Source organism: Electrona antarctica (genome assembly GCF_951216825.1).
Source record: "Electrona antarctica genome assembly, chromosome: 16".
In the NCBI taxonomy this organism is placed as follows: domain Eukaryota; kingdom Metazoa; phylum Chordata; class Actinopteri; order Myctophiformes; family Myctophidae; genus Electrona; species Electrona antarctica.
In genome coordinates, this window is record NC_136797.1 from 31,049,908 (window position 1) to 31,062,011 (window position 12,104).

Genomic DNA, 12,104 nt, shown 5'->3' on the forward strand with positions numbered 1-12,104 from the left:
ACTCGGGCTGCCAGCAGTAAATTCTAGAACTGAGAGCAGCTACCCAGCTATAGCCTTCAGCAGGTTTACGTGTTTGACACAATCCATGCTAAATGTTTTAGTCTGTTCAGGAAGCAATAAATCAGAAGAAGCTATGTACTGTACTCTATATTCGTTTATACGACCATAATGAGATAATTGTGAGATAGTATAGATTAAACTTGTTCAACTTCCTGTAGCGCAGGGGTTCTCAACGTTTTTGGCCGGGGACCCCCGGAAATGCTTTGGCAATGTCTCGGGACCCCCGCCCCGCTCCCTCCCGACCCCCAATATAAATTGACTGCTACAATAACCTTAAACCATTTTGGGCGGGAACCCCTTTTGGTGTTTTAAGCATTATGTTATAATTTAGCTATTGAAAAATAGCAGATCTACAAGCTCATAGCGCGCCACCGAGTGGCGCGCTACGAGCTTGTAGGTCTGCTATTTTTGAAAAATCGTGAAAAGAAAATGAAAATAATTTGGGGACCCCCTAAAATAGTTTGGCGACCCCCCGAGGGGTCGCGACCCACGGGTTGAGAACCCCTGCTGTAGCGGACGTATACTGGCAAGATTATTTCTTGTTTGTTGACCATATGCACACCGCCGACCATCTTGCCATTAAGTTAATGGCAGGGTGGTAACTATGTAGCTTCAATTTCCCATTGACCCCCATCTGATTGTATTAAACAACGTCGAACTCACCAACATGGCAGCTGTGTTTGTTTCATATCCACCGTAGACATGTTGCTACTTCCTGTCAAGAAATCCCTTGCATGTGAGTATGTGTGTGTTGGAGTTTGGAAGCGCTCGTTTTCTGTAAAGCAACGTCCTGCATTATGTGCAAATTCAAAACAGATGGTATACGCAGGGCCGTTGAGTGATATCCATCGAGCACTTCCAAACAAAAAAAATCACCTGCAAGGATTTTCTTGACAGGAAGTAGCTCTGTGTATTTTGTCTTCCTCTTTTCTTAAACTTTTAGAATCCAGCTTGACATGCATAACAAGTGGAAAATCCATGTCTGCACTGCAGACACATGGCTTGTTCCTCGCTAAATGTGCTCACATCCATCTCAGTTCCCCTATACTGCCTTGCTTTGCTAAATCAGCCTGATTATATAAGCAGTATAAGCACTAATTATGCTGAAGCAAATGCTTCTCCCCTTACTCCTATTTCTTAAATAGGCCACGAGGGATGAACCTAAAAAAGTATTGTATTTCTGCAGTTTGCCCATGTCAGGTCATATCCTTAGACCAATGCATTTGCTTATATCGCACAACGCGTCTGTACATCTAGCGCAGGGGTTCTCAACGTTTTGGCCTGGGGACCCCCGGAAATGCTTTGGCCATGTCTCGCGACCCCAAGCCCCTCCCCCCTCCCCACCAATACAAACTGACTGCAAAAATAACCTTAATAATAGAGAAAATATATCCTAAATGAATACTGAAACCAGATATAATCCTTAAGGAAAGTGTATGTATGTACTGTGTGTACTATGTAAACTCTTAATTTTCCTGCCATTCAGTTAATTAAAAAATAATTTGGGGTCGGGACCCCCCCAAAATAATTTGGCGACCCCCCCCTGAGGGGTCGCAACCCACGGGTTGAGAACCCCTGATCTAGCGTAGCAGCTGATAAGCAACTGATAATTGTTCTAAGAGTCCAACTGTCCAGCCCCTGAAGACCACAGTGTTCGTAGGTACTTAGGTAAAAATAGGTAGACTATACTAATCTGAGTTTTAACCAACAAATAGTTTGATCTTTTATATATGCACATACAGTGGCCACTTTCTTGTTCCTTCAAGATTTCCACTCTAGTTTACTCTCCCATGGACCGGCAGTGCGGCACCACTACAAGGACTTTGTTGTGCGTAAGCATCATTGTGCACAAAAGGACCGTTCCCCATCTGTGACAGAGAGTGTACAAATGGAACCAAATGCATCAGATCCATGTGGTTCCATTTTTACACTCTCTGAGTTAAATTAAATAGCCCATAAACAGGAAATGCCCTGTTTTGGGCATTTCCTGCTGAGCTACATGAACAACAATGAAACAACTATCAAAGCTAATTTGCACATATAACACATAATAGGATTTAACACAGTGGCTCCGTATACTAGCCGGTTGCGGTTTCCATGCACCATACAGTATATGATCTCTGCTATCGTCATTTACATAAAGCAATAAGACAGAGAGTATGTGAGTGATAACCCATATGCGCACATTGCTAAAGAATATGGCAATTTCCTACAAACCTGATAAAGAACATGAAATTGAAACATGCCACGAGTCTGAAACGAAGAGGAAAGCAAACCAATCCTGCAGAAATGCTGTCTGTTTAAACTCACAATATAAAGGCTTTAACTATACCAAAGTAGAGAAGGTGATAACATACCTCAAATTTGTCGTTAAACTAAACAGACTGTCATTTGACAGGGGTCTTAAAGTATATATGTTGGCTATGTAAATATTTAATTGACTCGTTGAAATTCCCATCAGCTTGTATTGGGTTTGCAAGTGTTAATCAAGACAAGTCACCAGTCACTCCACTATAGCCTCTTTGTTTTGGTGGAAATGCTCCACATCCCCTGGCGTACACCCCCATGTATGCCCTCGATCTCTCCTTCGCCAACGTCTGTCTCATTCTGCACATGAATAAATATCAGTCAAGAAAAGTAATATGCTTCCCAACCTGTTGCTATAGTAATCGGCCAGGACCATAGCCAGGGCAAGTTTATACGCAAGGTCCAGAGGGTGTGGATTTGTGTAGGCGGTAAGAGATTTTTTAGGTGCTTTTGTTATTGATTACCAGCATTGAGAGAAGTGCTTAATTCTCTTAACATGTTCATGTCAAGAACCCTCAAATGTATTTGGCCACAGACCCGCATTTGAAAAGCCAGAGACCCCCATAAGAGAATTTGTCAACATTTGTCAACATTGTTCATCAAGCTTGTTTCACATCGAAAGAGTTTTCTTATCTTAACATATTATTATCTCCACCAGGCCAAGGCAAACTACGGCTTCAATGACAAGCTACGGGTTAAACAGTCAATTCAGAATATCTGGAAACTGGTGCTACTGGTACTGGTAAATTGTAAATGGTGAATTTATATAGCGCTTTTATCCAAGGTGCTTTACATAGACGTGCATAACATTGACCCATTCACACACACATTCATACACCGATGTTGGAGGAAACCATGCAAGGAACCGACCTGCACACCGGGAGCAATTAGGGGTTCAGAGTCTTGCTCAAGGACACTTAAACACTAACTCTGGGGGAGCCCGGGATCGAACTGGGAACCTCGCGGTTCCCATCTATCCGCTCTACCAGCCACGCTACCCCTGAGCACTGTTGGCAAACATTCAGAATTGGTATGCAGTCCGCATTATTGTTTTGGGCTGATAATGTTATTGGAGCAAATAATAGTTTGTATATTCAATAAGTTAACTATCCCACACATACCATGTACACGATTTATCGTGTTTCAGAAAGGGATAAAACATGTTTCCCTGTTAGTAACTCCTCCAACATGAAAAATAGACTTGAATATTATGGATAAATCTGACCACCAGTTCCATTACTGCAAGTCTTGAGATGCATAATATAATGGCATTTAACTCATAAAACTTGTTTCACTCACAAGACAAACTGTAAGGGAGAGGTAACCAAGGTCAAGACAACCATTAGGGATGGGACGTTTAAATGGTTAACCATACAAAATAAATTGCATATTTGGTTATCTCATTTAAATAATATTAATTATTAACATGTTGCATTGTAACTCATACTAGACTAGCAGTGTTATGCGCTCATTCTGTTTTGTGACTATGTGGGCAGTTCTCAGAATGGATTTTACACATTAATTAGCCTGAAATTTATATTACAGTGGAAGAAAACCATGTAATGGGACGATTCCAATGATCCTAAATGCCATGCAAATACCCGAATTATTAACAAAACAAAACATGTTGCTTGGCTTTGGGCTTCTTAACAAGATCACAACATGCAACAATGCAAATGTTGTATTACTACTTCTTTTGGGAAGTTATTGAGCCTTGTTTTCACACACAAAGTCCCTTGACATCATCAAAGACCATGTTGGGCCTCAGCAACATGATGTCATGTTATTGTGCAATTTCTAGTAAGCTGTTAGTGATCCAAAATAACCATATTTGAACTGGTATTAGGTATTAACTGGTATTGGGTATTAAAAGTCCTTAAATCATGTGGGGTCCCCCCGGATGTCCCAACCCACAGATTGAGAACCAATGATCTACACTGTACATTTTATTATCAGTTGGTGTGTCTCTTACTTAACCCTGGTATCTCTGTTACTGTTGTTGTTGTTTTTATTCTATTTTAAAAAAATCACAATTATGTCAAAGAATGAAAAGAAAAGCGCAAATAGCAAAAGCTGGTAAATGGCTTTTTTCATTATTTTGTCGTTATGATTTTGAACTATTTCCTCTGATCATCCTTGATGTTTCATAAATCAGTAGGCTAGGTTCCAAATGATCTGGTGGGCTTCGTGAGCCAAACAAGCTGTGCTCTAGAGGGCTTGTAATAGATTGCCGTGGATCCCCATGGCCATGCTGTTGAGCAGGTGGTGCCATAGCTGGAGGAGCACACAGCAATGAATTCACCACTTCCTATCCCGCCATCTGACCATAAATCACGCAGTCTCATATTTCTAATAGAAATATTAACTGAATGAAAGCGTGGAAGAATTATAGGAGACAACTTCATTGCGGGGGGCCATTTTCACTCATTAAAAAAACGTACTGATGCAAAACTGCAGAAATGAAAAGCATAGGTTTAACACACACATTTCCACATACTGTTCATAAGTGCACGAAGAAAGCAGACGTACATTGAAATGTATTGTCTCATGTCTGCAAATATATATAATAAAGCCAAATGACCAAAATATATCCCAAGAACTTAATTGATTTTTTCCCTTGCCTGCCCCCTCAACCCCCCAAAAAGGCTCATCCCTGGAGATCCGCTGATGAGTCCCCTTTATGACTGCCCTGTGGCCGCCTACAGTGCATGCCACCTGTCCGCGCTGCGCTCTTTTACTCTTACTGTTAAGTCATATCTTCACATGTGGCCAATCCCCGTGGAGCTGAGGCAGTCACCTGTAATGGTCATACATTTCCCTTTTTTGACAGAGAGACATGAAAGCTATTAGCCAAGGGAGCTCAGCAGCCCGAATGAGACAGCTACAGTACAGTACTCCCACTGCTGTGCAGATGAAGAAAGGCTCGCTGTCGGGTGGAAACCTTGTATGTCCTTGTGAACCGTTACTGGGGAAAAAAGCACCTGCGTTCCAAAGAATATGTAGTTATTATTTAGACACAAGCCTCTTGTTAATACTTTTCTTTGGTTAAACAGATGTATTTGTATAACCCACAGACTTATTAACCACTTTCAACCTGGCGTCCCCATTTTAGGCACGTTATTATAAGCAACGTTTTTTCTGCAGGAGAAAAAGCTGATCGTGTCACAATGTGACGTGTTGTGAGCTTGCTGAACGGCTATTTTTGTGACTTGTCACACTTGCAATACTGTCATACAACAAAGTATAACATTAAAAAACACAAGATGAAATAATATGGAGATACAAGGTTTCTGCCTGGCAGCAACAAAATGGTCTTTTTCTTTTAATCAGTATCAGCCAGTTATTAAAACCTCTTCACGTGGGAATGATGGAGTATGTCTTGATGCAGAGAACAGGGAACATCTGTCGGGCAGAATCCGTGTATCTTTTTTCTTCTTTTTAATAATGACTTTTTAAAATGTAATCATATGATAGAAGTATAACAGTGTTGTTGTTGTTCGCAATTAATTCAATTTTGTTTTGGGATTTTTTTATATTTGTATTTGTTTTGCCTATAATACATACATACTCAAAATAGGGACGCCAAGTCGAAAGTTAAATCTAGTTTGTGGGGTTTATAAATATTTGACCAATATTAACAAGGTTGTATCTAATCCAACTAGGTTATTAGGTTCCAAGGTTATCCAATTGGAAAGGTTTCCGCCTGACAGGGCCGATTTGTATTGATATCATTATTAGGATATTTGTCTTAGGGCAGATATGTAGCTTGACTTATAGTATCACAAGCCTGGATGAAAAATAAAAATGTAGTCTTACTCCAAGTATTAACGTTTCCAATTTTCTTCTTACACTACCATACAATGCTGGAGCATGCTTAGTCCTATAAAGCTTGATGCATGAAATAAACATATCTTCTTCAAATATGTTCATATTTTAATATGACACATAATTTGAAAGCTTATAGAATCTGTTTTATATTTGATTAATGGACCTTTTTATTTATTATTTATAGACTTTATGAAGTCATTATCATTGTCCAATTAGTTTTCAAATCAGAACATTTATTTGGATGAAATGAAACCCACCTTAATTAAAAATCCTCAGTCTTAACCCATTTTGGGCGGGAACCCCTTTTGGTGTTTTAACTAAGCATTATGTTATACTTAAGCTATTGAAAAATAGCAGATCTACAAGCTCATAGCGCGCCACCGAGTGGCGCGCTATGAACTTGTAGGTCTGCTATTTTTGAAAAAAAGTAAAAATGCGGCACAAATCTTTGAATATATATTATTTCAGAGCGAACGTTTTTTTTTTAATTTCGACGTCAGACCTAAATAGGTTAATAGTGGGCAAAACCTGTCACAGATGACTTTCTTTTAAACACTATCCTTTGTGCATTGCAGTTACTTTTGAATGCCTTAGTATTTCTTCACTGTGTATCAAAGTATAGACTTGATAAGCCAAACCACTCTCTCTATCTCCCTACAGTAGATCTCTCTCTCTTTAGAGCTCCTGTCTATGGTTAGAAATATAATTGTGTTTATTGTGGAACATCTACATAAATTATTCCACCTACACATTGAAGAGACACTTTTATTACAGTGAGCTAACTGCAACATCCAGTCTTTGTTGCATGTGGAGCTCTGGCATGTACAGTGGTGCATAGCTTATCTTCTATGTGAAATGTACAAATACAATGTACATGTCTTCTGAGTTGATAGTGTGTTTACTGTAGCTTGTCGATTTGCATAATGTCTCACTTTTCAGAGCCATGCCATGTGGTGAATAAAATTAATCATGGGAGTAGTTTGTAACATAATGAATTGAAATGTCATCTTGTGAAGTATATTAATAGGATACAAAATGTATTCAAACTAGAAATAAGTGAGCCTTGGGATCTCGGTTATGTCAGGTAGTTTGTCAGCCGAGTTCACCTAGTGGTCATGTCTTCATTGACAACACAATCACTCTAGCTGTCGGCAGCAAACTTCTTCATTCCTGTCAAAATAACATATCTGCGTGTATCCATCCAGGCCAGTTGTCCTTGAACAGACGTGTACAATGCTGTGCTGTGAATATGGGACATAAGCCATGATGAGAGGACCACAGCTGGGCGAAACTGAAAGGGAAACAAAGCAAATGCTGTAATGCTTATATTATACTCTAAATAGTTCCAAAATAGTTATTTTCAACACACACAATTGGTATAAAATCACTGTCAAGCCTACATCTTAAATATTGGGCCTCATTCAGCATCTCTTAAATGAACAGAACTAGACTAGACTAAAATGGTAAATGGTGTATTTATATAGTGCAATATCCAAGGCGCTTTACATAGATTGTGCATTACATTCACCCATTCATACACCAATGGCGGCGGAAACCATGTAAGGCACCAACCAGCACATCAGGAGCAATGAGGGGTTCAGTGTCTTGCTCATTCAAGGACACTTCGACACCCAGGTTCGAACTGGCAACCTTGCGGTTGCCATCCAGCCACTACCCCTGAGCCACCACCGCCCCGACTAACTTGAAGAAATCTTCCCAAAATGAACAGAACTAGACTAGACTAACTTGAAGAAATCAAAACCAAAATGTGGATAATTTCACCCACTCTACCTGTTGTATGCGTACTTTGGCGTAATTTGATGCATTATTTGTAGTAGCCTACTGATTTATCTTTTGTTAAGTTGCCTTCAGTTGGTTAATATGTACTTAGTTTGTTTGACTCTGTTTTCCTTTGTTTGTGTTTAGCTTTAAAATCATCATTTCCATCCTTCATCTCCATCATCATTACCAAACCATCTGTTCATGTTGCATGCCATCCAAATAAATGAGAGCCTTTTAAACCATCTGAGCCTGATCCTAAATACTCTGACCGGTATCCCAATGTCCAAGTGCTAATAGACAATAACCCGCAAACCTAGCTGGTTGCGGGTTATTGTCTTTTAGCACACAGACATTGGAATTCCGGTCAGAGTATTGGGACCAGGCTCAGATTGTTTAAAAGCACTCATTTATTGGGATTGCATGAAACATGAAACTGATGGCACTGGTGATGGAAATGATGGATGGAATTGATGATGTGGTCGACGTGTAGTGATACTGGTCGATGGTGGAATAGATTTATCCCTCGTTGTTCAGGAACTCCACTGCTTCCCAGATGACAGGCAAACTCATGTAACCAATTTGTTCCTCCAGGTCCTGAAGGCTGATGCCCTCAGCATATTGACAGTTCTTTATCACACTCAGCACCTTCTCATTTGGGTGCAGCGCGAGAGCAGTCACATGTCGTTGTCTTGTAGCATAGAATACTTGTAGCCGTCCATGTCGATGGTGGAGTAGATGGATCCCTCCTTCTTCAGAAACACCACCGACTGCCAGATGGCAGGCATACTCATGCCATTGAGTCCTTGCTTCAGCTCCTGAAGGCTGATGCCGTCTGCAGCTGTACAAATCAAGCTCAGAACTTTGCTGATGGTGTCTGTCAAGTCAATTTGTAGTGACTCCCGTCAATGGAGGAAAAGATCTATCCATCGTCAATCAGGGACTTCACTGATTTTCGTGATGAAAGGCATACTGCTCCAAATAAGTCTCTGATCCAGGCCCTGAAGGCTGATGCCCAGAGGACATTGATGATTTTTTTTGTCAAACGCAGCACATTGTTGATGGTGTCTGACGATGTGTAGTGCTACTGGTCGATGGTGGAATAGATGACGCCCTCGTTGCTCAGGTACTCCACTGCTTTCCAGATGACAGGCATACAACATACTACATTCCTCCTCCAGATCCTGAAGGCTGATGCCCTCAACTTGTCGAATTTTATAGCGCTTTTCTATGCACTACGTGCCTACTCAAAGTGCTTATAATGATCATTCATTCATACATTGGGAGGTGAAGCGGTGAACAGTCGACGCCAGCGTCCTCACTTCCCACATTCACACACCAATGGTGGCAAGCTCACACCGACCGACACACCGACCGACTAACCCTTATCGCCATCAGCACTGAGGTGGTGTCGTTCGACATGTGGCGATACGTGATGGGGTCATACGTGATGGGGTCACTCAATCTGAAGTCGTTTTGGTAACTGTCGGAAAAGACGTGGCCATCGTGGCTCAGGAACTCACTCCACTGCTTGCCTGATGACAGGCAAACTTGTGCCATTCAGTCTTTTCTTCAGGTCCTGAAGGCTGATGCAATCCTCAATATCTTTTTATCAAACTCAGCACTTTGCTGATGGTGCCTGTCAATTTGTAGTGATTCCCGTCAATGGAGGGAGAGATGAAGCCCTTAGCTTGTAGGTCAGGTACTGGAAGACATGTTCATCCCACAAAGTCCACTCTAAAATATATAATGAACATTTTATTAATGATATTCAGGTGTTTTCTAAATTTCTCAAATTTAAAATGTATGTTTTCTAACATTGGACAAATAAAATATGTGGACTGTGTTTTCTCTTATCTCAGTAAGAGTGCTCTTGACTACTCTTAAAATTGGTTATTTTCTTATAGAAAAGCAAAAATAAGAACTGTGTTGAATCTCAGATAAGAACAAAATTAGACAAAATTACTAGTTAAGAACAAAATAAGAGAAAATTTTCTTATATCTCTTCCCGAATGAGGCCCAGTGTGTTGTAAACTAAATTCCCGGATTTCAATCCAAATTATTTCAATGTAATACATAATGTACTTTCTATAATGACAATGCCCGTTTGAAAGATGAATGTTATGCTGTTCTCAACATATTCCTAGTCACCTTCAACAGGTCATAGATGAGTATCTTGGACTGTGAGGTGTTTTCTAATAAAAATGCTAATTCTATAGCCGTCTCATGCCTCTGTTTGCTACTTGGGTTCCTCAAACTAGATAACCTTATACCCAGTCAAGTGTGTTTTCTGACCCATATCATCTTATTCATTTTTAAATGATGAATAGAGAGTGGTCCCCCCCCCCCCCCCCACCCCCAATGGTATGCCATTGACACAAACATTTGCACTCAAATTCGATCACGGACAATAAGCTATTGTGCTTATTTATGTTTTAGAACTTTTATCCTTTACATTGATTTTAATTGTGTCCTGCATTTCTGCCGATAAAAAATGTTAATCATCAATCCATGTACTTATACATTGTTTTAATTTGGAAGAATAGACTGTTGGCGTGTAATTAAATCTCGCAAGACATTACTCTTGACAAGAATAATACTAATGTTAAAGGAGCAATTCACCACTTTTCAACTTCACTTCATATAATTGGTCCTCACTAATGTTCATGATAAAACACCACAATTTTTTTCTACTCAGTCTGTGTCGCATAGGAGGGCAGTGGGCAGTTCAGAAACCTGTCCACCAGTGACATCATCATTATGGCAGATTTGTTTTTTTAAACAAGAACGATGGCTTCCATTATCGCATTGCAACTTTTCAGGAATAGAAAGCCTGCTGTTTCTATTAGCTTGGATTCCCCATCGATGATGTCACTGGTGGACGGGTTTCTGAACTGCCCACAGCCTGACAGCCCTCCCATGAAAGACAGACTTAAGACAGACAGATAATTGTGGCATTTTATCATAAACATTAGTGGGACCAATTATATGAAGGTAAGTTGAAAAGTGGTCCTTTAATAATAGCAGTGCGTGTGACTGCGTGCCGGCGGGTCTGGAGAAAACCTTGCAAACCGTTTGGCTGATCAGCACCAGATTTCTTGTGCAAACTCCTGTTCACATATTTTTATACTTTTTGAAATATTACACATTTTAGAATAGAAGTCAATGGGGCTCAGATCGGCCTGAAACCTGAAAAACAAATTTGGATTCATATCATAGATATGACAGTCATAGACTTGGCTTGTGTTCCATTATGAATAAAGTTAGCACATCTAAATGAGCTAGCCTGTCACGATTAAAGAACATCATAATGACTGTGGCTTCTATTAACCACTTAAACCCTGTTTGTATACTGAATACATAATTGACAGGATTACAGTGACAAACGAGTTACATGAACCACGTGACCGGGCTGTTTTCTGCCCCCTCAATGTCGTAACTCTGTCTTACTCTATGGCTCTGGGTTATGGCTGAGTCAGTCTGACATCGTCAGAGGTCCGTCCACACGCCAGCCGGCCGGCCTGCCCACCCTCCCAATAGCCAATTATAATATAGGCCTACTAAAGCGGTGCCAGGGGTGCCAGTGCCCATTGGAGCCTGGGTAGGGAGGGGCCCTGCCCAGAGCCCGGGCAGAGGACTTTTGTGGCGGTTCTGGACAACCGTGGGTCTTACCGACTCGACACCGGGCACTGCACTTATATCGTGACGTCAGCGGTCTCCCCTTTTATGCCCATATACAGTATATAGTTCTTTGTCAAGTATGCCCAAAAATGGAGTCTATGCAGATGTCAGAATGATGTCAGAAGTAGGTGGGAGGAACCCGTATTTAAGCATGCCCAAATATGGAGTCTGGCCTGGGCAGAGGCCTTGTGATGTCATCTGTGGTCCGGGCAGAGGCCTTTTGTGGCGGTTCTGGACAACCGTGGGTCCGACCGACTCGACACCGGGCACTGCACTCCCTGTGGGGGTGTGGAACGCGTGTGTCGAATTTGAAGTAGGTGGGGTAAACGGTTATCGAGTTACGTGGGGTTACAGACGTACACACATACAGAGACTTGGTGCATTTATAGTTAGAAGATAGGATACATCGTATATAGGGCTTAATTGGTTATGCCACCAGGGAGGCCTGA